This window comes from Rhamphochromis longiceps, linkage group LG16 (assembly GCF_057381845.1).
Source record: "Rhamphochromis longiceps isolate RC_006_pf linkage group LG16, R_longiceps_female_GT1.1, whole genome shotgun sequence".
In the NCBI taxonomy this organism is placed as follows: Eukaryota; Metazoa; Chordata; class Actinopteri; order Cichliformes; family Cichlidae; genus Rhamphochromis; species Rhamphochromis longiceps.
In genome coordinates, this window is record NC_140572.1 from 12,529,059 (window position 1) to 12,554,698 (window position 25,640).

Below are 25,640 nucleotides of genomic sequence, written 5' to 3' on the forward strand. Positions count from 1 at the left end.
TTGGACTGACTTTTCCTGTTTTCCTGCAGTGTCATCCCCAGTAGGATTATTATAGGTAAATAAAACTAAAGTAAAAACTAAAACTAGATTCTGAAAAACATTTTAGTTAAAATAAAAATAAAAACAACACTTCTAAAAAAAACAACAACCTAAAGCTAACTGAAAAGATTTTGTGAACTTGTAAAACTAAGATAAATGTTAAAAATTAAATAAAAAATAGAGGCAATATTTTTAGTTTTAGTATTTATTAGTTTGACTTGAAACACTGATTGACATGCTTATTGGGACTCTGAGTTGTTGCTTTCCAAAAGTTCAGTTTTTTTTAATACCTGTACTGATTTTTCCCAAATTTTGCAAAAGAGTAACACTAACACTGAAACTTATAAAACTAAACTAAAACTAAACGTAAAACTAAATCTACCAAAACTAACCAAAATTAAAATGAATTGAAATCCAAAAGTCAAAATGAAATTAGAATAAAAAACAATTAGAAAACACAAAATTACAATAACTCTCCAGTGTGCAAATTTCTGCTATTGCATTTACTGAGACTGGCAGCAGACTTTTGAGAGTAAATGAATATGTCTGATGTGTTTTATGCATCATGGACCATGACTAGTGTGTGAATCATGCATTGAATAAGAATCTGCTTAGGGTTGGTCTTTTTACAATGGAGTGTGGCTGCAGCAACTGCTCCATCAGTTGCAAGTTTTTTTAAATCCCTTCATTGCAAGGCTTTCTAACTGCAGGATGTGATGAGTCAGTGAAGCTCACTTCTGTATGATGACAGTGATAGATTTCCTGAACCTTTCTGCCACCTATGGGCAATTTAGAGTTTCCAATTAACCTATACCCACTAACTGCATGTCTTTGGACTGTAAGAGGAAGCCAGATACGGGGAAAACATGCAAGCTTCACACAGAAAGACCCCAGCCTGATGGTGGAATTGACTTCAGGACCTTCTTGCTGTGAGGCAACAGTGCTAACTACCATGTTGCCCATAATAATAGTAATGATAATAAAAAAACACAATGTACAGACTTATGCTAATAATTATTAATCACTTATTTGGGGATGTGTTGTGCTTGGACATCAGAGTTCACATTAGTGAATCATTCATTTGTACCTGATATTTATTATTTTTATTTTAGATCTTTCACCAAATTCTTAGCTTAAGAATATAATTAGTATCACCATGAGCTGAGTGTGAATTTAAGATAAGTGGTAATTCATCTTTTTTCCCAACAGATGTTTTATTTGTTACCAGTGGATCAAAAAAAGCAGTAAGATTCATCCTCTGGGCAACAGGAATATCACAATTTTGGTCAACTCCATCCCAGAGATATGAAGATATTTCCCATGTATCTTCAAACATTCTTCTGCTGGTGTGTCTAAAGTAGGTGAGTCAAAATATAAGCCTTTGGGCCTTAACGTGACCAACAAATGGTCCACCCTTGTTAACTGGAAGGTTCTGCAAAAGGTAAAAATGGCAGAGTTTGTGCATAGTTTAATTTTGTTTTGCAAGTGCATTTACTGCAAGTCATCCAGAATGACTAATACCATGGGACTGATTTATTCTTAATAATTTGAGTTTCATCACAACCCTAGTCTGAATAATTGTCAGTTTTTTATCCTTCTCACCAACAAAGACGCTTCCATGGGCTGCCACTCCACTTTGAAGAGAGGTACAGAAGCCAAAGAGCCAAACCCCGTGTTTCTTTAATTTATGACAGGCACAAAGTAATGCCAATACACCGAACACGTGTTGAAATATTTAGTCTGGACCAGAAAGCTAAATGACCAAGATATATACTGAGCATCCAAAACTGCTAAAAACAGACAACTTTCTTCAGTTATAAGAAACAGCTAAATGCTATTCAGTGAAGGCAGCAGCAATAATGACTCATAAGTATATTATTTGAGACTGTTTGTTGTACATATGGCATTGCAACAAAGTCTCAAAGCAGTTCATGAAATTGAATCTGTTGATTCATGTTTGTTTTTGATTCACATTTCCACTTGGTTTCTCTTGTTATCTGTTTGTGTCCATGCACTCAAACCAGGGTTTTTCCAGCTTTAACGAATAAAAAAAATCAGGATTTACAGGTTGGCAAGGTGGTGGAAACTTTCACACAATGATCTGCAGTTGTTCAAATCCCACCTACCTATGATCTAGTGATTTTTCTTTCTTTGACTCCTGATATGTGTGTGTTTAGCTATTTTTGTTGCCATTCTTTGTTTGGTTAGGTTAAAGCTCCAAAGAAGTCTCGACAACATAGTGCATGCACAAAAAATTTCCATTTGAAATGCAACAGATTTAAAGTCACGTCGACTGTAATGAAAACAAAACAAGACAGGACAGTTTGTGTCTGTGTAGAAACAGATTTTTGCCTTTTTTGTTTCTATTTCACATAGATCACATTAGATCAGGTGGGCACTGACTGAAAGCTGTATATTTCAATTAAAAGTAGGTAAGAGTTCTCTCTTTTGATTATTAAGATTTCTTATTTTTGATATTTAACCCTTCAGAAAGATTCTCCCGACACCTCCAGTGATAAGTCTAGGCCTGCAAACTGCTAAGATGAATAAAAGTATGCAGTGTAAAAGCTTGTAAAGTATTAACTGGAATGCAATTAAGGAGTTAAAAAAGGATAGTAAACAACAGCACCTTGAACCCTTTCAGCACTAAAATCTGTTACTATGTGTCAATCATAGTGGCTGTCCATACTTACAATGTCATTACCTGAACAACAACTTCTGCATGTCAGCATGCACACACATACACACAATGAGAGAGAAAGACACTTTCAACGACCTGTCATGTGCTCTTCATTTCTATCGTACCATTTCAGCTGCTCTGCTATATACTCACTCCCCCTTTAGTGTTTGCATATTCTCAGCTGCCTGATCTTTACTTGTCTCTCGTGCTGTGAAAAGCAGACCTTTAGCCAAAAGATTGATCGTTGGAGAATTCACACCCTTATTTGACAATGCTGTCCCCTTGCTGTCAGGTCTCCCCCTGACACTAGCTGATCCTCTAGCCCATAAAGTCACATACTGTGATGGTGCGAGGTCAGCTGCCTGCCTGTCCATCTGTCTGACATGACAGGGAGTGTGCCGCATGATTTGCAAGGTCAGGGTTTCCCGCAAGATGAAAACTAACCAGAATGCTATCACACATTTCCTTAGGGATTTGATGCGAGAGATATAAAGGCTTCTGACAGAATGTTATTCACTGACTCTCCACCTGTGACTTGTCGCACCCACAAACACCTAAAGGTCACCTACTGAGGCTACTGTGTTTGCCGTTGAGTCACCTGCATGATGAAGACTGATGAAGGGACTCCAATCTTTAAGAAGACTTCAGTGAACCACAGCTAATGCAATAACTAAACACATGACTGACTTAGCCTCAGTTTCCTATTCTTGCCCTGTAGTGGCATTAGCCTTTACCTGTGGTATCCAGCTACTGTAGCCCATCTGCTTCAAAGTTCAGTGTGTTGTGCATTCAGAGATGGCCTTCTGCGTACCTTACTTGTAGCAAATAATTTGAGTTACTGTTGCCTTCCTATCAGCCTGAAGGAGTCTGGCCATTCTTCTCTGACCGCTGCCATCAACAAGGGATTTTTAGCCAGAAAACTGCCACTCACTGCATATTTTCTCTTTTTCCAATGGCTCTTTGTATAGTAGTAACCAGCTATGAGGGCACAGAGGTCTGAACCACAGACAAGATAGTAAAATGACATGACTACATGTGTGATGCTCTAGGAGGCTTTTACTTTGGAAAGACTAAACAGGAATTCTATGAAGTTATGTCCTTCCCTGCAGTAACTCCAACTGAGTTGTTTTTAGGGGATTAGGTTGACACATGAGTCATGAGAAATGATGATTGGTTGGTTTGAGGCACGACGTGTGAATCAAAGGTACAGTAGAACCAGAGCCACGAGTAAGTAACTTTTTCCCTGGTGCTATTTTAATTTCAAGTGAAGAAAAATTCTATATTCTGTTGTTTTATATACAAAACACACTCATTCCACATATCTATATACACAGTTGCCCTGGAGGAAAACTGTACAATATAAAGTCCTATAAAGTTTCCAGATTTTCTGTCTTTGGTTCTGTCGAGGCTTTTTCCTCTTCAAAAGTGTGGCGTTTTATATGAAATATGATATACAACCCCAATTCCGAAAAAGGTGGAACGCAGTGCAAAATGTAAATAAAATCAGAATGCAACAATATGCAAATCTTAGAAATCCATATTTTATTCACAATACAACACAGAAAACATACCAAATATTCAAACAGAGAAAATGAAAATGTACCATTTTAAATTATTTTAAGAAAAAAGTAAAGCAATAAATTACAGTCACAGCTCATGAAAGTACATAGAAGTGGGTTTAAATTTGATGCTTTTTAAGTTACCTTATTTTAGAAGCATTGTTGAGCCCTCATAACATCTTAAATAGAGAGATTTGGACATGAAATGAAAGCTGTTGTCAGGGGCTGAGTCTGTGACCCAGCACTTTCAGTTGGTTTTGATCTCTTTCATTATATTTTGAAGATAATGTACAATTCTTGGATTATAATTAGTTGGCTTTGAATTTTAGTTTAGTCTATGTGTCACCTAGGTGTTCTGTGTTATCTGTCATTATATCTTGTCTGCGTTTTTCTTGTTGTCAAGCCTGTGTTTTATTTTGAAAGTCTCGTGCTTCTTTGTTCGGCGTGTTTAGTTTACTCTTCCCCTGTGACATCGTTATGCTCATTTGTGTCAGCTGTTTCTCCATGTGTTTCCACTTCCCCTGAGTTTCCACACCTCCTATGCGTATTTAGGCTGTGTGTTTCATTCAGTCTTCGTCAGGACGTCTGTTTTCATCCCTTCATGTTACGTCAAACGTTCAGGTCCTTCATGATTCAGTTCAGGTCATGCTCATGTTTCATGTTAATGTGTTTTCCCAGTTTCCCGCATGCTCCTGCTCTGAATCATGCTCATGTCTTTTCATAGTAATCATAGTCTAGTTTTTCCCAGTTTAGGTTTTAGTTTTAGTTTTTGCCATTCATTTTGGCCTTTTTTTGTATTCATGTTTTTCGAACAACAAACGACTCACTTTTTGTTTAAACGTAGTTCCTTCTTCTCTTGTGTTCTGCATTTGGGTCCTCCTTCTCACTCCCACACAGTCTGGGGAAGACTGTGACACCTGTTTCAAAGCTGCAACTAAATTAAATTTTCAACCATTCCAAGAGTCACAATCAAAAGTTGGAGTTTTACTGTGCAAACTATGATATGCTAAGAGTATAAAAATCAGCCTCATTTGTCTTCCTCGTTGATCAAAAGCACATTTAGGCTTAGTTTGGAAGATACCATCATCGTGCAGTACTAGCCGAACAATCTGAAATAATTAATGTAGTGTATTCATTGAGTTTTTTTTTTTACTTTATTTCTGGAGGATCCCATAATGTACAGGAGAGATAACAGCCCTGAAATCTTATATGTTGCTGACTGACTACAGTATGTTTCTATTTTATAATTGCTTTGTAAAACTGCAAGTGATGTGGATATTTTTATACACACTGCAAAGTAGTAATAATGTCACAAACACAGGATTTCCAGATTCTTTTCTCTAGCATTCACATTGGCACACAAATCAAAGCGGAGGATTCTTCACATAACTTTCCAAAAATATGTAGTCAGAACAGAAGAAAATATCATTCATCAAGCTTCTTGATGGTCTTTAATCTAAAGAAGTGCAAACATAAGATCTTCTATTAGGGATAACAAGACAGCAGCAATACAACAGCTACTTGTATGATTTTGTGTGCAGATTTTTTGTGTGTGAAGATGCGGCTGTTCTGTGTCCTGTGTCTGGGTTAGGGTTAGTCTGCTGAGATGCTTTCACGCCAGACTCAGTGGTAGGGTTCTCATCAGCCTGACTCACCAAGTTTGATATTTGATAACAGAGCGGTGAACATGTAGTTGTTTGCCTTACTCACCCACCTTTTGAAATTCTGGTGAGCTGTGGTCAAACCAAAGTAGCGAATGGCACATTATGTAAAGCCTACATTACGCTGCTGTAATTACTGGTCTCGTCAGCCCATGACCTGGACTATCATGTTGCAAGTGATGGTTAGTCACAGGTTTGGTTAAGGTTTTACGTAAATGTCATGATTCAGTGTGCGTCATTAGGAAGCACAATCAAAGACACTGACCTGTTGTAGTGGTTGTCTAAGTGTATGTAAGATAGGTATTTAGATGCAGATGTGGCAGACCCTGAGTTATTTTCATATTTGACTTTAAGCCTCCATTTTTGTCTGTACATCAAGCTATTTTCTTGTCACATTTGGTTTTTTTTTTTTTTTTTTTTGTGGTGTTCAGGATTATATCACATAAACTGTTACCTTTCCTGAACTCATCCATATGACTCCAAGGCTGCCAATTACTATAACCCTCTCAGAAAGCACATGTTATTTGAAATTCATGTTATTTATATACAATTCATTTGCACAAATGATGGTGAAAAGCATACTCTGTTTCATCATCTTTTTGGTTCCGATGGGAACCATAAATTACAAAATGAATACACGCGTCTTCCATATGACTGAATCTAATGATCGAGATCATGAACTCATCAGAAAGGTGTTTAATTGGATCACAGATCAAATGTCCTGATACCTAGCTTCACTTTTTCAGAAGTGGCAGTCCATCATTTATAACTAGTTTATGTTTCCTGTGTATTTTGGTGTATTTTTCCCTTTTGTTGTTAATCGACCGTCGACTGAAACCAGCAGAGAATTTTTTTTTTTGAATAGCTGTGAAGGATAATGAGATTCCTGTCCTTTTCTGTGTTTGCAAATTCTTTTATAATAACCTCTTTCACAGACGCATGTTTTATGAATAATTTTAGAAATATGTGCGCTTTGTTGAAAAATGTGTTGCTTGTTTTAGGGAAAAACAGAGATGAATTGCTCCAATTAATTATTTACTAATTATTTGGTGGCTGGACAGACCCTTGAATACTGGGTGAGGACCTCTGTGAGAGCTCAGTGTATGACCACTGCAGCTATATGTTAAGGAGCCAGTTTAGGTTCTTCTGAATCTGAATCTGATTAACTAGCAACTTTAACTGCCAATGAAGACATAGCCACTTACTTTGATTATGTGGTCATTTTGTGTGTTTCTTCATTAAGGCATTCATTTCTTCATTCTTCATTAAGGCTGTCATTTAATATTTTACTTAAGTCAGGAAAGCTTGAGTAAAAGTCCAGAAGCTCTGTGTCCTATAGATGCTCGAATGGAATGCAAAGTGTTAATTTTTCTACATGTTTTTCTGTATTTTTATTGAATATCTTTATAAAACCAATTGGATAATTGGATAATAAGCAATTTTACAGACCCTCTACCAGACATACAAAGAAGTAACTCTGTTCTATTGAGAGGTGGTGATACTGTAACATTTACAAAAATTCAGCTCTGTCGTGGTTTTGAGTTTTTGTCTGGACTTGAAAGGAGGAGACAATAATGTCTGGTTGCTGAATGCTATTTTCTAGGTTACCATGAGTTTTGTGATTGAGTCTCAGTCATTTGTTTGTGTTCTTTATTCCTAGTTTCTCTGTTCTCTCTGTTTCATTTCTTTGTCTCCCCAGTCTGTCTTGTCCCCATGTCTGTTTCTCCCTAGTGCAAAGCCTGTGTGTTTTAGTCTTTGTCTCCGCAGTTATCTTACTTCCTGTTTTACTTTGATAGTTTCCTGCCTCGTGTGTAACATATTCACTTTTGCTTCCTTTAACTCATTTGCCTAGATTAGTGTCATCTGTGTTTCCACCTGTGGACCGTTCTCTCATTACCCCTTGTGTGTATTTATCTCCTCAGTTTCCCTCTGTTCCCTGTTGCCTCCCCCCCCTCGTGGTTTAGTCCTCCTCCCTTGCAGTCTGTTCCTCACTGTGTCAAAGGTTTGACTTTCCTAGTTTTGTCATTCATGTTATTTTGCATTTCATTTTAGCTTTATTAAACCAGCTTTCAGTTTAATCCTCGTTTTTGCGCGTCCTGCATTTGGGTCCTGCCTCTGCCAGCCACTGTGACACAGTTCAAGTGGAGTGTTGATTTATTATAGACAGTAAAACAGGAAAGGAAATTTAGGTTTTTTAATCTTTTAACCTTGCTTATAATTACATTACAATAAAATAAAGAGAGCCCGAATAAGTCTCTGTGGCACTGGAAATGACTTTGCTGGAATGCATGTTCGAAGGAAATTGACCTCTTAAATATACGAGAAGTGTTTCTAGAATTACCTCCGTCTCTAAAGTTCAGTGCAGGGACAGCGCTTTTCCAGGGATGTGCATGAGGTTATGAGTTTATATCTCAAACTGTCACCTCTATCTGACAAAAATCCACTTATAGAACAATTTGCTTTAGTTCTTCTTCTGCTTCCTCTTATCTTTCCAGTTTCCTGGATCATAGCCATTCACCTTGATCACAAATAACAAGATAAACTTTTGAATGTGAAACCCATTTCCAGCTACTAGCTGCCAATTCCCGGGTAAGCTCTATTCCACGAGCTTCTGAATTTCTGTCATCAGTCTTTCTGGAAAAATAAATAAATGATGTACTGTACATATTCACATCCACTAAAAGGCTTTCTCTCTAAGGTAATGAAACCTTTGTCATCTTAAATAAAGCAATATCTTTGTGAGTAGAAAAAAGAAAAAAACAAGACCTCCTTTAAGAACTTAGTTCATTTCAGCTTGAATTCATTTATATTCTTTAGACTCATAACCGGATAATCTCTGGTAAGAGTGTTCAGACCCCTGTTTTCCCAGTTAGTCTGAATTAACTACAGACTCTTCTTTGTCAAACCTCAAAATCGACTCTGTGAATGTCTGTGGCTTATAGAAAATGATGCTTGGTTACTAAACAATATAAGATCATTTTTCAAACACATACAGTGAGTTTCGTGACGTAGTGCTCAGAAAGGCTCTGTTCCATTTGCATTGTTAAACCTGTCAGTGGCATTTTGAATGAAGTTTTCTCACTTCTGGAACAGAATCCAGAAGTTTTATTTTCACTTCGCCTCTCTTTAGGGCACTGTTTTTTTTTTAATTGAAGTGAAACTCACATGCACAATGTCAACAGGTGTTTCATTCATTGTACATAACAAAGAACCAAAGTGTGCCACTGTGACATGGTGTCCATTCAACAAAACAACAGTACGTGAAGGTCAGGTGGTAAGATGGGTTACCACACGTTAGATATAAACTTTTTGTTAGTGAAGACCCCATAACTGTTACACAATAACCATTAAGGAGTACGTTTTTGTAATAAGAAGCTCCTTTGAAACCCTAAAATGAACTTGGACCGTTCTTCATAACATATGTTATTACTATCTATTGGCTGCAGGGACATTTGTAAAGTGATAACGTCTGTCCATAACTGACTCACTTTCCTGGTACAAACCAACCAATCGAGACTCTTCTTATTGACTGTTGTTTTATCTAGAATGCTGCAGCAATGAGTCCTAAAACCCAGAAATGATGTAGCATTTTGCACCACCAGTTCACTTGTCTCAGTGTTTCTTTTTTTGAATGGGTGTTCATTAGATGTCTGCAATAAGGTCTGTGATTAGCACAAGTTTTAGCTTTCTTTTCTACAGCGTATAAAAACATCGATAAATACTTCACTTCTAAATTTTGAAGTTTTTCCATGTCTCAGACAAGGCATTTGCTAAAAACCATGGTCCAAAGTTTTGTGGTGGTGACGCTAAAAAACTATGACCATGGTGTTGTTTGTTTATGGCACAACATTAATTTAGCTTTGGCAGTTGCATTTAAACTTCAGAATTCAAAAATACATCCGTTTCTAAAGATTAACATGTACGCTGTAGACTTATTTTTTTGCAGACTTAATGAAAAAAGCATTTTTGAAATATCACATCAGGTTTTTGTTGAGGGATCTCAGGGCAATGCTATCTTGTGAGTTGGCCTACAGCACTCTATTAGGGGCGTACCCTTCAAAACACTAAGCATACACATACTCTCTTACTTTGGTGTTTTTTCACTTCAGCTCATATCAGTTCAATTCAATTCAGTTTTATTTATATGGCGGCAAATCACAACAACTTGAGTAACCTCAAGAGGTTTTATATTGTCAGGTATTGAACCCACAATAAAAAGATGATTTTGCATCTAAACATATTGAACCATTGCTGCGGACTTGTAAAGAATTAAAATATTTCTTTATGTCTTGGAAGGTACAGAAAAATCATGGAACACTATCTGTAGGGTCTATCCATCCCTCGTTTTGCAAGAAAGGGGCTTGCAAAAGGTGTCACAGGGCGAGGGGTGGGGTTCACTCTGGGCAGGTCGCTGGTCTGTCATAGTTATCACTATTAAAAAGCCTGAACATGAAAGCGGCATCAATTTAATGACTGTTGTTCAAGAGAAAAGCCAGTTAACTGTATCTTACGAAACCATAAACATCTTGTGACCACTGTAAACCACGTCATGTAAATCTCCCTCTGGAGGCTTACTGATGGGGAAAGCCCTGCTGTAGAGGTCATTGAGAAGGGCTCGGATGACTTATTACAGCAGTGACGCAAACAAGAGAGGGAGTGTACGTTTAGCTCACCTTCAGATAACAGCACCTTCACCTTTTACCCTGTCCTCCTTGAAAGTGTTTAAATGTGCGATGGAGGACGACAGATGGCCTCATCTCTCTTTCATTTTCCCACAGATTTTTTCCCCCTCCCCTTATCGCCATCATCATCAGTCATTTTTTCTCAGCATTCTGTTGTTTTGCATTCTGACTGTCCTCACACCACGCACGTCATCGACAGCTTATCAAAGCAACAATAAACCGCCCACGCACCCCTCCCATTACAGGCCATTAGCAACCACTTGCATTGTTGGGATTCTCATAGTGGGTCCCGATGGAGTCGCTCAGCTCGCTGTCACAAAAACAGAGTTGGTAAAGTTGAACTTGAGGGCTTGAGTAGCGAGAGACTGACAAGACCTGTATTGATGATGGAAATGAGACGAGTGATTCAGTGTGGGGGATGTAAATGCAAATCTATTATAATTACACCCGAAGGGGTTCCAGGTGTTATGTTTTTTTTGTCCTATAAGGCCACATTTATGAGGTCATATCTTTTGCATTAGCACGCTTGTTTCATCAACTGTCAGCTCGGCTTCTATTTCATAACAATCACTGTCTGAAAAATGTAATTTTCCACACGAATATATAATCACCATTTTCTCAACTCCTTTGTTTACTTGCACAGACTTTATGCAAATCTTTTCAAGCTGACACATGAATGGCGCCGGTTAACTTCTTTATACCATTACCACTGAAAGGCTTTTACATAAAGAGTTCCTTCACGTTTTCCCTTTTAACACAATGCTGACATGCCCGCCTGTGTGTACACTGAAAAATCTATTGTACAGCATGTACAGCCGGATCAGTAGAATGCCTTTCAAACAGTCTTTTGAGCGCAGAATTTGCTCATTGTTGTTTCCCCAAAAGATGCGAGCGCTGCTTTCATGTAAAATCATAAATGGTGGGAGCGTTATTTACAAGCAGCAAATAAATCTTTGTGTCCTGTTGCACGGGGACAGGGTTTTGATTAGTGAAATATGCCAGACTCAGCTGGAGAGGTTCTTATCCTGTATTATGTATTGCAGCTCATGTGTTAGTTTGGTATAAATGAAACAGCATCACTCAGCTACCCCCTTTTTTTTTAAAACTTGCAGCGATAGGAGGATCTAGTGTAGGTAATTTTACACTCAACAAATAATTTTGTCTGTAGAATTTATTATTTATTGATTTGTTCGAATGACAGCTGAAAACTCAGTTTATAAAGATAGAAAACACGCAGACATACACGGAGAGGAAGAAGGCACATGCGCTCATGGTCACTGTCAGTGCAGCTCGTATAGAATATCCCTCACCAAAGCCCAGAGTCATATTCGATTAGCAAAAAAACAAACAAAATTGATAAATGACTGAACTTTTTTCCCTCGGTTGCTTAATGAAGCGAATCATTTCAGCCTCACTCATATCAGCTCTACTTGAACCTTGGAGCTGTGGAAAAAGTAAGGCACAAAACCTTCACTCTATATTTGTCTTTGATTTGATTATAAAAGAAATAACACTGTTATTCAAAAGACCCGCTGTTGCGAGGGAGCTTTGCCTCGGTTTCTTTTCTTAGCTGCGGAGACTTATTGCTGTAACTGTATTGCCGGAGCGTTGCTGGAGGGCTGCAACAGGACAAAGACGCTGCTGCCGATCCCTGCTGAACACACACATTAAAAGTAGAATCGTGCCCCCCTCCCATCCCTTTTTTTCGGTTTCTTGTAAGGCTCGGTGCCGTAACATGTGTTTTCAAAGCCAGCTGCCTGCTGCTTTATTCATGTAGGTATCAGTCTAGTTAGTGTGTGTGGAAAGAAGTTGCCAGCAGAATTTGTCAAATTACAGTTTGACTGCATTTCTTCTGGTTTTGTTTTTTTCAAATTAAAATCGTTTGTGAAGTAAAAACATACTTTGGGATGTAGAAGTTGCTTTTGGGGTTTGCAGACTTTCACAGGTAGGGATGTCTTCTGAAAGCACTGTGTGAAGGTTTGGTATAATCCCAGGTGTGTGTGCGGGTGTGTGCTTTTTTTGTAGCGTGTGTGTGTGTGTTGGCTGCAGGGGAGACAGTGCTGCCCCATTACCGTAATAAGGAGCCGGTCTGACAGCAGCCTGACAAGCTCCTGACAGACAACAGCCCAGCTTTGTGCTGAGTTACTAGAATATTCCTGGCATCTCTTGCTTGGGGTTAACTCCTAGGACACAAAAGCAACACTGAATCAATTTAGATTTAGTAGATTTGGAGATTTCTTTCTTTCTTCAAATGTGATTTTCAGCTTGACAAACGACAGTCACTCAGCAGTATTAATGTGAAATATTTTCTCTTTATTGAATTGTCAGGGTCAGGCATTTGAGCCACATTGACAGAACAGATGAATGCTTACCTTTTCGAGCGCCCGTGGGATTATATAAGAGCTGCTTATATTGCTTGCCAGAAACCCAGCAGACAATGTAGCTGTAGAATTGAACCACACAGAAATCTACATTGTATGCCAGGTTCAGGACGAAAGCAAAGGTCTCTCCGAGGGCTTTTCAAATACACGTTGCTGCTTTTCCTTTGGAAAAATACGCTCCTTTAAATTTCTCTCACAGAACTTTAATATTTACAACCAAGGACATTTCATATTAAGAGAATCTTGCAGAGGCCAAGGAGAGAAGGCGAAATGAGTGAGAATTTAAAGAAGAATGACAGAGGAGGAAGGAGTGAAGAAAAAAAACCAACACAAAAAAGCCTTGACAAGGGGCCCTTGTGGAGTTGTGACACAGAGAACATCCTGTCTGTGGGGTCACAGGATGGAGCCCCCCTGACATCGCAGCCAATGCGGGGACTGGAATGTGTCACTTAGCCAATAGGAAGAGGAACGAGCAAGCTTGACTGGGAAGTAGGCAGAACTGTCAGAGACCCAGTAGCCAGATGTAGCTGCTGATTGCTACACAGGATCTACACTGCCTACTGAGCAACTGACAGCAGCTAGAGAGGCGTGAACTGCGAAGGCTGGCCGGTTTAGTCGTGTCTGGGTGGGGAGACTCTGGACCCCATCTGAAGAAAGAGTGAAGAGAAACAGAAAATAGGTCCATTATGAACACATACAGATCTCAGGGACAGACCAATTATGTAAAACAACAAAAGGAAAATAAGAAAGAAGGAGAAGGTGTGAGTGCAAGATGCAAATATGTAGAGGCAAAGGAAAGAGCACAGGGGGCAAACTGCAGAGACGAGATCAAGCGGGAGAAAATGAGGAGCCCGAGGGAGGGGAAGGATATAGGAGATAATCTGCTGACGAACATCTCCAAGCATGGCATTATCAGTTGCAGATTCCTGTCATTCTTTCCCATTAGCCCTGAGGCATGACAGACAGAGCCACCGCCGTGCCGACCCAACGCTGAGCCCTACGCATAAAGAGAGCGCTAACTCAGTCTTCATAAAACTGCAACCTAGATACATGTGATTGGAGGAGATGGGTAACCTGGAAGGAGACAGCGGGGCCGATCTTTCTCCCTTCATTTCGCTCTGCATACCTGAGGCCTCATGACTATATTGATCAAACATTCTCTGACCAGCTGATGGTCACTTGACTCCACTTTCTTTTTATTAAGGGAAATGTGCTGGCTTCTCTCTCCCCCTCTCTCTACTCTGCCCCTCTTTCCTCCTCCTTCCTCGCATTCCAGCGTTCTGTCACCGTAAATGCTCTTTCTGTCATATGCGTCTTTACATTTCCCCCATCTTACTTTTCCTCGTTTCAGCACCTCATTTTTTTTCACCATGCCAACTATGTCATATCGTTTGTCTCATCTTACCGTATAAGAGAAATTTCTCTGACAGCTCCCCAACTGAACTTACCTGTGAGCCTAAGGTTTAAAGTGCTAATACTGTTTGGGCTCCCTGCACTGAGGGATTTGAGGTAGGGAGAAGGGGAAGTGGCCTAGAGCTCTGTTCTTTTGACAATAGTGGCAAAGAAGCTGAGAGAGGAGGGGACAGTGGCGAAGACAGTGTTTGATGCAGATTTTTTTTTTAAAGAATGAATTTCTTACCTCTTGTGGGAATGGCTCGCGGTCATTTATCTGGGACAATCCATGCAAAATCAGCAAACCTGGAAAAAAAAGGAAAGTGATACTTAAGACTTCAGATGCTAATTTTAAGATGTAAAAAACAACAACAAATATAACAAAAGATGTCGTTTAGCATAAAATAAGGACCGGTGTGTGTTAAAGCTGTGCTAGTGTAGTGTCAACAGGTCCAGACTGGTGAGGCTCAGTGAGTTCACTGGGCTAAGAGGCAAAGTGATAAGGTCTATGTGTTATCGCTTCCCTTTTTTTCCACACTTTGGTGATGCTGCCACTGCCGCTAGGCAGAGAGGTCAAATGTACATAAGCCAATCAGCTTTTTCAATTTTTCAGTCGAAAGCAACACATTGAGTTGATGCGATATGGACATGCTTAGGAGGACAGAGGGTGAAGGCACACAGAGACAACAGAGGAAGTGAAACACCATCTCAGATAAGCCAGATTAATCGGGGTTTTCATCAAAGCGACACCAGCTCTCGGTTTTTAAACACACGTCTTGTGCATACTCAGATGCTACGGCGTTTGAGGAGCTGGACTGAAATAAAAGCAGGTGGACAATCTGATGCTTAATACTAGCCAGGAAATCCAGGAAAGCGAGCATGCGTCTGTAGTTCTTCCTCTAGAGAGGAGTGAAATGAGCAGTGATGCGGAGCGCTACAAAACTGCAAGATGAAGTGGGGAAATGCAAGCAACCCAAGCGACAAGGGCGATTTGGACTAGAGGAAGAGGGGGTGAGCGCTAGGAGGCCTGGGGATGGGTGAGGTGGTTCGAGGAGGGGCGAGGCCAGGCGTGCCATTCCATTCCTGCCTGCGCTGGCCTATTCTATTCCTAGAGTGTGGTATATGGCAGTTGATGTGGCTTTCGTCTTAGCTGCCTTGAAGATGACTGGGCCTTTACCACATCCACATTCACACACAGACACACACACGCTCGAAACACATTCACAAAGTGGCAAATGTGTTCACATATACACCATGTAGTACACACAGATGTATACACACACACACACACACACACACACACACACACACACACACACACACACACACACACACACACAAAGAGGAACTGAATCATTACCCTGCTTTAGCCTCAAAGTAGGGGGTGACCACTGTACAAGTATGTGTGTGTATTTTGTGCAAGCACGAGAGTTGCAGTTCTACAGTGAGCGACACTGGTTCACTGGTAGTGTGCATGTGCTCGTGCTGTTGCTCAAGTATGTGTGGGCATGTGTGTGTGGGTGGGTGTGTAGGATGTGTGAGCTGGGTGTGGATGCATTCCCTCCCTCGCTCTCTCTCTCTTGCTCTTTCTGCACGTGTGTGCGTGTGCAATACGTCCAGCACTCCATCTTTAAAGTCCCCTACTGTTCCAGCGCTGGGCTTATTATCTACAGTTGCTCTTCCAACAAAAACAAAAAAACAAATCCAGAAAAAAAAACAGCCTGGAACTGTATCAGTTTATTTTTGAATACTAAGATTTGGATAGAAAAATTGATGGTAGAGAAAATTGGACTTTAGAAGCGCAAGCACATATTTTACTTTTTCTCACTGAAGCTGTCAGTGCTAGAAGAGAATTGGTGGACACTGACAGACTAAAATTCAAGAGTTTAGATTAAAATAAAAAAAAAAGCAAAAAACAAACAAAAACAGTCCACTTAATCTTTTAACGTCCACCAGGTCACCCGCAAACCATTGAGCATTAAGGGTTCTAGGTTGCTTTTAGTTGCACAGCAAATGCACACGATTTCAGAAACTAGTTTTTGTTAAGTTTTTGTTTTTCAAAAGTCTCCTACATGGATTTCAGCCCTCTACTCCATCTGTTATTATTCCATCTGCGTATGCCAAAATAGGTGAAAATCCATCATTCGAACTTTAGTGTAACTCTACCCCAAACAGACTGCTGACAACCTGGTGAGTGTGAAGAAGTTCATACTTAGCTTGTTCCCATACAGCCTCGGCAATTTCGCTGGGTTAACAAAGTGAACATTGCACCAATCACTTTGCTTTCACTCACACAAAGAGATGCTTAGACTACAAGATGAGACGAGCCTGAAATGCAGTGCTCACCAACTGCTTGCCACCAATTAAGCAGCCGTTCCATGAGGCCTGCTGCCAATCAGATATTAGTTCTCAGCTCCCCAGATTTCAATATACCCCAGCCTGACAGTATAATTGGTTATGATGGGGGAGTGAGAGCTTCCAACCAAAGAGAGGAAGCCAGTAGCTCATATTCGGTGGCGGCAGAGGTTATGGAAGCTCTGTCTTTGCTGTTACCTCTGTTCGCCATCCAAAGTCATTCCCTGTTCCAGAATATTGCTATCCTGTATCCACGCTGCTAAAGTCACTTTCCCCGCCACCCTTTCCTTTCCCTCCCTCTCACTTTCTATCCTTATTATAAATTGTAAAGATAAAACAGGCCTTTACTTGTAAAGCTATCCCAAATGGTTCCTTTGAGTGCTGCTAGGTGGCTGTCGGTCGAGTTACACACTGAATCCAGACCTTTAGACTGAACAGCCAAAGAACCTCTCCAGAGGGAGCCCCAGCCTCAAATATACAGCTTGTACCCCAAACCCAGGCTCAGCCCCCCGGCCTACAGAGAGGGATGTCTGCAAGCTCTTCGAGGGGGCTGGACTGATGGGAAAGACCTGGCGAGATGACCAAGGAAAGCTAACTACCTCCTCGAGCTGCTTTATGAAGGTTTGGCAAATGTGCAGGGAGCACAGAAAGAAGGGAGCCGAAAGGAAAGGAAGGGAAAAGGAAAAAAGTATAGAGAAGGAATGGAATGGATGAAAGGTGTCCCATTGTCCAAAATCAGTGTGAGGGTACTTTGCTTTGTCGGGTCACAGGGTTTAAACAGGACCAGCGCTGAACCCTGGCACACATAGCCATAAATCTGCTTCATTAGTGCCAACATAAGGCAAAGCAGAGGCTATAATGTAATAATGTAAGCTCTGTCTGCAAGAGGCACAACCCGGCTACTGATACCTTCACTACCTCCACCCTGAATACTAACGCACGTCTTGACAAATAGCCCAAAGAGACTGAAAGTAGATAAGTCAGTTGTGGAAAGTTTGATTTTTAGCAAATAATCAGAAAGTCTGGATGTTGTTGTTGGGAAAACTGTTGAGCCCACTGTGTGTCTTCTTTTAATCAAGAGTACACAGGGATTTCATTCTGCTCTCTTGAGTGTTGTATGCAGCTTGTCTAATAGCAACATGACCACAGTTCCTTCTTGACGTCGTCCTACTGAAGCCACTTTGAATAATCAGCCAAGCTGAGTCATTGTGCTAACTGATTACCTTTGGAAAACAAAAGGAACACCTTAAAAACGCAGCTCTGCGGGCCTTGCCCATTGATCCTGGTTTTCCATGACGTGCATCCGTCTCTACAGCCTCTTTCTCGCACATGCACGCACGCACACTCACATTGCAACTTATTGGAATTCAGTGAGGCCCAGGTAGGGGAAGCTTTGCCCATATATGTGCAAAGGAGGAACCAGGCCAGGTGTGTGTGGTTAGTACACGTTGGAACGTTCTTGAACACACACACACACACACACACACACACACACACACACACACACACACACACACACACACACACACACACACACACAAAAGAAATGCACACAAGACGTATGCAAACACACAGAATCTCTAACGGGCTTTTTCTGTTGTGCATGCACACACAGTGCTTTGAGCCCTGCGACATCTAAGTTATCTAGCTAAGCTCTTAACACTACAATCTGCCTGTGAATGACAGACTTGTGTAAGTGAGCTGTTGATGTATAAACAAAGACAAGTCATGCGAAAAGGAAAGTAGGGAAAAGAAAAAGGAGAAATGAGTCAAGTCATAGTTAAGATTGTTCTTGCGCCGCTTAACCCAGTTTCAGTTACATAACTCCTGTCAGCGTTGGAATAACTACGGTATGTCACAACGCCTCACTTCCCGACGCCAGCCGCTATGAATGCAGTTCAAAGTAAAGCCTGCCACAGGTGACTTAAGTCCTAAGTTCCTCCAGCCATCTGCCACCTGTCATTATGCGGTCCACGTTTGCCCCCTCCACTCCACGTCACGAGCACATTGTTCCTGATATTAAGTGTAGCCGTTATATCCTTTTGTTGTCAAATTGAGTGTGGTGGAATAAACAGAAAAGCTGCTTTTATCACTACCGTGTGGATATGTGACCATTCCACAGCAGTTTGTCAGGATGACACCTTTCTAATTAACCTAACCTGCTTGCTTGAGGTCCTTTTCAGTACATTAAAAAAAGAATTCTTCCATTTAAAACTCACAAAGAATAAATATTTCGTATTAAAAAAATTCCTGCATGTTTATCTTTGACCATAAACCTTTATTTGTATATATTTTATTTCCACTAGTTAATAACCAAATAAAAGTAATATAAAAATAAACTAATTGGTATTAGCTCTGCATCTCTACATTATGTCAAAAAAAGTAACACATGTCAATATATTCATTTTTTATGGGTTAAATCTGCTCAGCCAGTCATGGCCTTTTAAAAAGATTTAAATCTATTTAAAAATTGAAAGTTTAACCATTCTGTTGAATAGTTCAGTTTAGTTAGATTGACTGAGCTTTACAGTGCTGCATCACTGCCAAGGTTAAAATTAGGTTCAGTTTGACTAAAAAATGAAAGGTTTGTAGATGACTCACCTTGCTGTTTTTTCAAGCCACTTTTATTTGGTTGTTAAATGGTTGTAATCCAATAGCCCCTAAAATCTCTACTCATGCCAGTAATACAGTCAGCAAATAAATGTATGATGCAGATGTAGATTTCTCGCCTTTTTTGTAACCAAATCTCAATGTTGCTTTGACATCTGGAAAATTATCTTAATCAACATCTAAATAATCATAATAATAATCATAAAACGTAAGAAACTGCTACAACATGCCCTGGATTTGTATACGTGACAAAAAAAAAGTGCTCTCCTCTTCTTATTATCCAAAAACCAAGTCATTTACGTTTGCCTATAGAAGCTGCAGAAAGGTGGTTGGCCTGAGATGGTTAGCTGCTTATTGTCAAGTAGCACAGAGCAGGGTTCACCGTGTAGGCAGGGTGATAAGACAAAAGGGCAGATTCCATGCTAATCTGGGCTTGGGAATTTAATCTTCCTCATCAAGATACCTGCGATGCATCTCGCCGCCAATCTCTTTTCTATCGTGCACTCGCGCCGGAAACGCTGCCCCGATAAGTGCCGACAGATCCTCGCGCACCAACGTGACAATTCCTTATCACCACTCCTCACTCTCTTTCTCGCCGTCTCCCTATCACACCTCCTGATAAACCATAAACTAAAGTGGGGACAGGAGGAGTGTAGGAACTGCAGTAAGCTCAAGGAGTGGCCATTATTGTGTCGCAGTAAAACAAAGGGTGTGCATGTCCGTCTGTAGGGTTGGCTTTTGGCAGGCACCGGCATGGTAACGTGGTTATGGTCCACACACACACACAGAGGTCACCCTGATAAATTATTTTCCTGTTTGTTTCCTGAGAACGGCCTCTTACATTATCTCATCATCTTGATGAGATCGACAGATTGATAGCATGACTTCCTTCTTTGTTGAAATTCTTTAAGCGGAAATCTAAAAGTGTAGACGGTCACAAAATAAACCTTCGTCCCCGAAAGTGAGTCATGAGGGAGCATTATTACGTGTTAATGCTGGAAACTTTCCCTCTTATTACATGACAAGTAAGAGTAATGATAGCTGGAAGGAGCATTATGTTAGTCAGAGAGAGTGGGAGACAATTTGAAGAACAACAGCTGGGCAGAGAGCCACAACTCTTTAAAAAAAAAAGAAGATGAAGAAAAGAAGAAAAAAAGCCCACTGCTTCAAGACACACACCCCTCTGTTCAGATTGTGACTAAGCCCGCTTAGGCAAACACATGTCACCCACAACCACTAGCACTGATTCACACGACTCCTTAAAACACTCTCTCTGTGTCTTGCACAGACCAACACATATACACACATGCGGCGGCAGCGCTTTAAGAGGTGGTAACCAGGAGGGACAGCGGCGACAGCGAAGGGGAGAATGACTCCAGAGTGCCGGCTCTGCAGTCATCAGACGTCACTCCTTTGCAGCCAATCATGTCAGCTGCCTGCCATGTCCATTCATAAAGAAGCCACATGCTCGCTGTCCATGCTGTATGATATTTTATCCACACCCCACCTCCCGCTCCACCACCAACGCCACCGCTTCCACCTCCACCCCACCCCAGACGCTCAGTTCATTCATGCCTTCTGCTGCAGAGCAAAAGGACTGTGCTATCTGTGTCAGTTGAAGAGGGGGGGGGCACAAACACACAGCGTGACTGAAACAGAGAGGAAGTGGTGCTTCTGTATTTAAAAATGGCCCATTGACCACAAAGACCTATTTTAATCACAAGACTTCATATCAGCGTTGCCTTCAACAGACTATGTCTGGTATATTACCGCAGCACTGATGATAGCACACACCATACATTTTGCCTCCCATCTAATCCTGGCTGTGCGACTGTAAGTCAGCCTCAGAGCAGAGTCAAACAAATCGGCTGTGTGACAGTGAATCAGCTCCTCTGTAACGCGATCGCAGCGCTGGGGACGCTCACGCTAGTGACCATTCAAACTCAGAGCAATCCGAGACAAGCTGAAGGTGACCAATCACCAGCTTCAAAACAAAACAAAATTGAACAGAAAGAAAAATCAGAGCACAACTTCACTACTTCAGGCTGTGTGAGAGTTTGCCGACAGCCTACAGACTGCTCTTCCTCTCCACCTATTAAGGATCTGGGAGCAGTTTCTCAACCTTAACTTGTAACATATGATATCCATCAACAGCAGCAGCAGCAGCAGCTCCCCTACTTTCTGGGAATCTTTTCCCTTTCTTTTCTTTTTTCTTTCTTTTTTCACTTACCCGTCTGGGTGAGAGTAGTGTTTCCTCCCAGCGCTGAGTTTGGAATGAGGGAACCCCCCCACATATGCACACCCCTTCCCTCAACCTCCACTCGAATTTCTTCCTCTCTGGTGTCTTTTCTTTAAGTTTTTCCCAGTGTTTCTGGGCGTCCTCTCGCTCTGTCTCTGCTTCAAAGAGGGATTCCGGGTTCCCTTTCACTTTGACTTTGCTTGGTCCAACAGAGAGTGAAAGAGAGAGAGAGGGAGGGAGAGACGATGTTGGGTAACGGTGTCTCACCCACGTCACTGCCCAGGACCGTGAGGGCAAGTGACATAAAGCTCGCCATAGCTCAGCTTCTGAGAGATTTCATCCTTACATGTCTCCTCATCTGTTTCCCTGTCTTTTTAGCCTCCTCCCGTTGCATTCTTCTGAGTGTAATCAGTAACAGGCTTAAAGTGACAGCAGCAGCACTGAAAAACCGGCTCTCTCACTCACACACAGAAGCACACACTTTCACGTACGCACAAAAAGACACACACACACACACACACACACACACACACACACACACACACACACACACACACACACACACACACACACACACACACAGACAGCTTGTGAGGCTCCCTCTGGGCTAAAGGTGCTTTCCCAGAGCTCTGGAGACACTACAGCCGTTAAACTCCCTCTAAGCCCCGCCAAAGTTGCACTATCACATGTTTCACAGCAGTCTATCTCTCTCTATCTCTCTCTCTCTCTCTCTCTCTCTGTCTCTCTCACCTCCTTCCTTTTCTCTTACCCTTCACCCTCCCCTTCTCTCCCTCAACCCCTTGACTGACACTGTCGGACATACTCGCTCACACACACTCACAGGACTGCTGCTTCTCCCTCTCTTATACATAGAGGGGGCTGAGCCTAAAGCAGTGTCCTGTTACAGCTCTCAATTGAGGTTAGGGAGAGGACATCCATTCAGAAAAAAAGAGAGGAGGGAAGAAGGAGGGGGAGAGGGAGGAGGAAAAAAACTTAAGGGTAGCCTCTCTGTCTCTCTCCCTCGCTCTCTCTCTGTGTATGTGTGTGTGTGGTGGGGTCTTCAAAAGCAGGAAACTCCCCCGCTAGAGAGTTGAGACTTCTATTAAAAAAAAAAAGGAAAAGAAGGACTGCTTCTCATATAGTGCTTTGTTACTCGAGCACTATACTACATGTATCAGTCAGTCATTCATACAAGCGCTTTTTACAATGCCAAAGTGCTCTCTGTCTAACTTTCACACTGGAGGCCATTCAGGTGATCGAACCTCCCGCACTACCTCCCGAGCCGTAGCCACTCTGAAATGAATATGAAATAAGGCAACACAAACAAAAACAACAGCTACAGTCTTTGTGACTTCCAGCCTACATTCTCCACCCATAAGGACATACACCCACATAAACAAATGCTATATATGTGCATCGTATCTCGACTGCTTCATGCGCCACATTTGAAGATGGAACTAACAAATGGGCTGCTGATTGAGACCACAAAGAGAAAGTACCAGAGTTTACAGAACCGGACGGACTCATAAACAAGCGAGTAACCACATGTTGACCACAGCTACTAAGAAGAAAGTACCCAAGTTCACAGGTTAAAAAAAGAAAGAAAAAGAAAACGGGGCAGGAATGGATGATGACAGTTCCTGGGGAGACTGTGATATATTAATTTACAGGAGTCTTTGGCACCTTTTGTCCCCCTGATCTGAAACTTTTGACCTGAAGCTGCCCTCGACCTCAGTCAACCCCCCTTGGTTTCTACCTCCCTCCTTGGAGCTTGCTTTCTCACCTACATCCTGCTATTTTACCCCAACTTCTGCCAACCACACCTATGAACCATCACCACCCTGCCCCACCCTCAGCTTCCATCCTCCTCCTCCCTGCTCGTGTGTATGGGGTAAGAGTGGGCTGAATGGGAGTCTCGAACTGAAGGGATCACATAGTTGGTTTGTTACTCACACGGGAGGCCATGTGACTCACCAAAGGCCATGCTTCACCCATGCTACGCTCCCGTTACACATATTGTGGTACGGAAACACGCACACACGTTTTAGTGGAGCCGGATAAATGCTTTTGTCAGACCTCATTCATAACTATTTAAATAACCTCTGTGAGTCACATAACAAGTAGGGTTAAGTAATAATTGACCTATATACACACATTTTGGTATTAAAGCCCTTAAGTGCAATCTCAGGGCAACTTGCAACCTATTGTTTTTTTGTATGTACAAGAACGCCACTGATTACCTGACCTGACTGTCCTGAGGAGGTAAAGCTCTATCACGTTATAAAAGAAGCTTAGGAAAGTTTCTCACCTCAGTGATGACGTGAGTGGGATCCCAGCTTCCTGTGAGCTGCGACAGCATCAGTTGGCTCTCCTGTTTGGGACACAATTGAACCTAGTATGAGGGATTGTTTGTGTATGTCTCGTTGTTTCGGTGCGTTCTCTTGTACACACATGTACACTGTATAATTTCATGCTACCTGCCCAGGGACTGTTGACGCAAGTCAGCATTAGTGCTTAAAAGATTTGGTTGTATATTTTTTTTAGAACATTAAAACACTGAGATTTGGTCAAATAAAAAAAAAAGTTTTAAAGGGCTTCTAAATAAAGCCTTCATGAGAAATATTATATAAGATTTTTTGTTTTTAGTCTAAATTTATAATTCTAGTGTTTACAAACTACATTTCCATCCAGTGTCTTTGGACCTCATGAGCTAACATCAAAGACATCATCGCATATAGCTCTGCTTGTCGCGCAGAGAGAGTGAGTGGGTGAAGGCTGAATAACAGCTCTCTCCGTGTGTGAATGGGTATCTGTACGCGCTTCGCTGTGTTCAACGGGTGCCGCTGAGCCTCGGCATCAGGCTGCACTCAAGCCAGGGATGACTCAGGGTGAGAGCGGCTAAATGACTCCAGACCTGCCGACAAACTGCGGCAGGAATGTGCGCGGGTCGAGTCACCGGGAGGATTTAAATGGGACTCTGTGCGCTTGCCTGGTTTGTTTTTGTTTCTTTCTGTTTGAAATAACTTTGTTAATTTTCTCTCGTGTATTCCTGTGTGGAGCTATTTCGGGTCGACCATTTGATATGATGTGCACTACCTGCCAAAAGCAGCGATCTGACAGATTATTCCTGATCTTGTTATTCAGATGCTCTGCAAGCCAGCGACAATGAGTCATTGATTTCTTTTTTCCCTAACAAGTAGGTAATTTATAGTTAAAATGAAAAGAGTGCAACGGTCTGTCTTTAGCAAATGATGAATCTGCAATTATTGATCCTAAAAACAATTTATAATAACACAAAACCAAAAAGGAGTCAGGTAAACATGAGACTGAACATATTTTCTTCTAAATGATCTAATCAGAAAATATGAAGAAAACTGTTCTGTTTTGCGGTTAAATCCCGTGTTAAAGACAGCAAATTAATTAGCGTGTGTGCTGATGAAATTCACATGATGTGAGTCTCAGTTTGACATTAAAGGGTTTCTCCTAAAGAGCAAAGTTTCTCAGTAACTAAGAGGTTTGCCATTTTAGAATGTGACTCAGTCTATTGTGGGCACAAAGTGAGCACCGCCTGCTCGCTTTCTCTGGGTGGATACAAGGGCGGAGATGTGTTTCAACACACATGCACAGCACAGGCGGGGGTCTTTCCTTCATGTAGTTACAGACACACACGTACCCCCCCACCCCTCCACCCACACACCCACACACACACACACACACACACAATGGAGATTTCAGTGGAAAGGAAACTGGGGATTCCTAAGATTCCTGTGGACAAAAAGGTGTGAACTCAGGCGGCTGAGCAGCCTGGGAATTCTGCTGGGTTGACTTGAGAAGCAGTTAAATGGCTGACCAGAGTTAGTGGTGACACACAGACAGACAGAGATAAGGAAGAGCTGGAGAGATAGAGCGAAGGAATTCAAACAGCAGGAGAGAGACGAGAATGTGGAGAGAATGCAAGAGAAAATATTGAAATGGTAAAATGGGTCCGCGGGGCTGTGTCTTTACAAGTAACTATACCGGTGCTTAATGATTTACATGAAAA

General features: G+C 41.4%; 1 long non-coding RNA gene across 1 annotated transcript; it reads right to left on the reverse strand.

Annotated features, from left to right (window-relative positions):
- Positions 1-12,913: 12,913 nt before the first annotated feature.
- LOC146650724 (uncharacterized) lies at positions 12,914-24,133 on the reverse strand. Its single transcript, XR_014907930.1, has 2 exons — positions 14,642-24,133; positions 12,914-13,649 (listed from the first exon to the last, which is right to left on the reverse strand). It is a non-coding gene; the product is annotated as an uncharacterized LOC146650724 (long non-coding RNA).
- Positions 24,134-25,640: the final 1,507 nt, after the last annotated feature.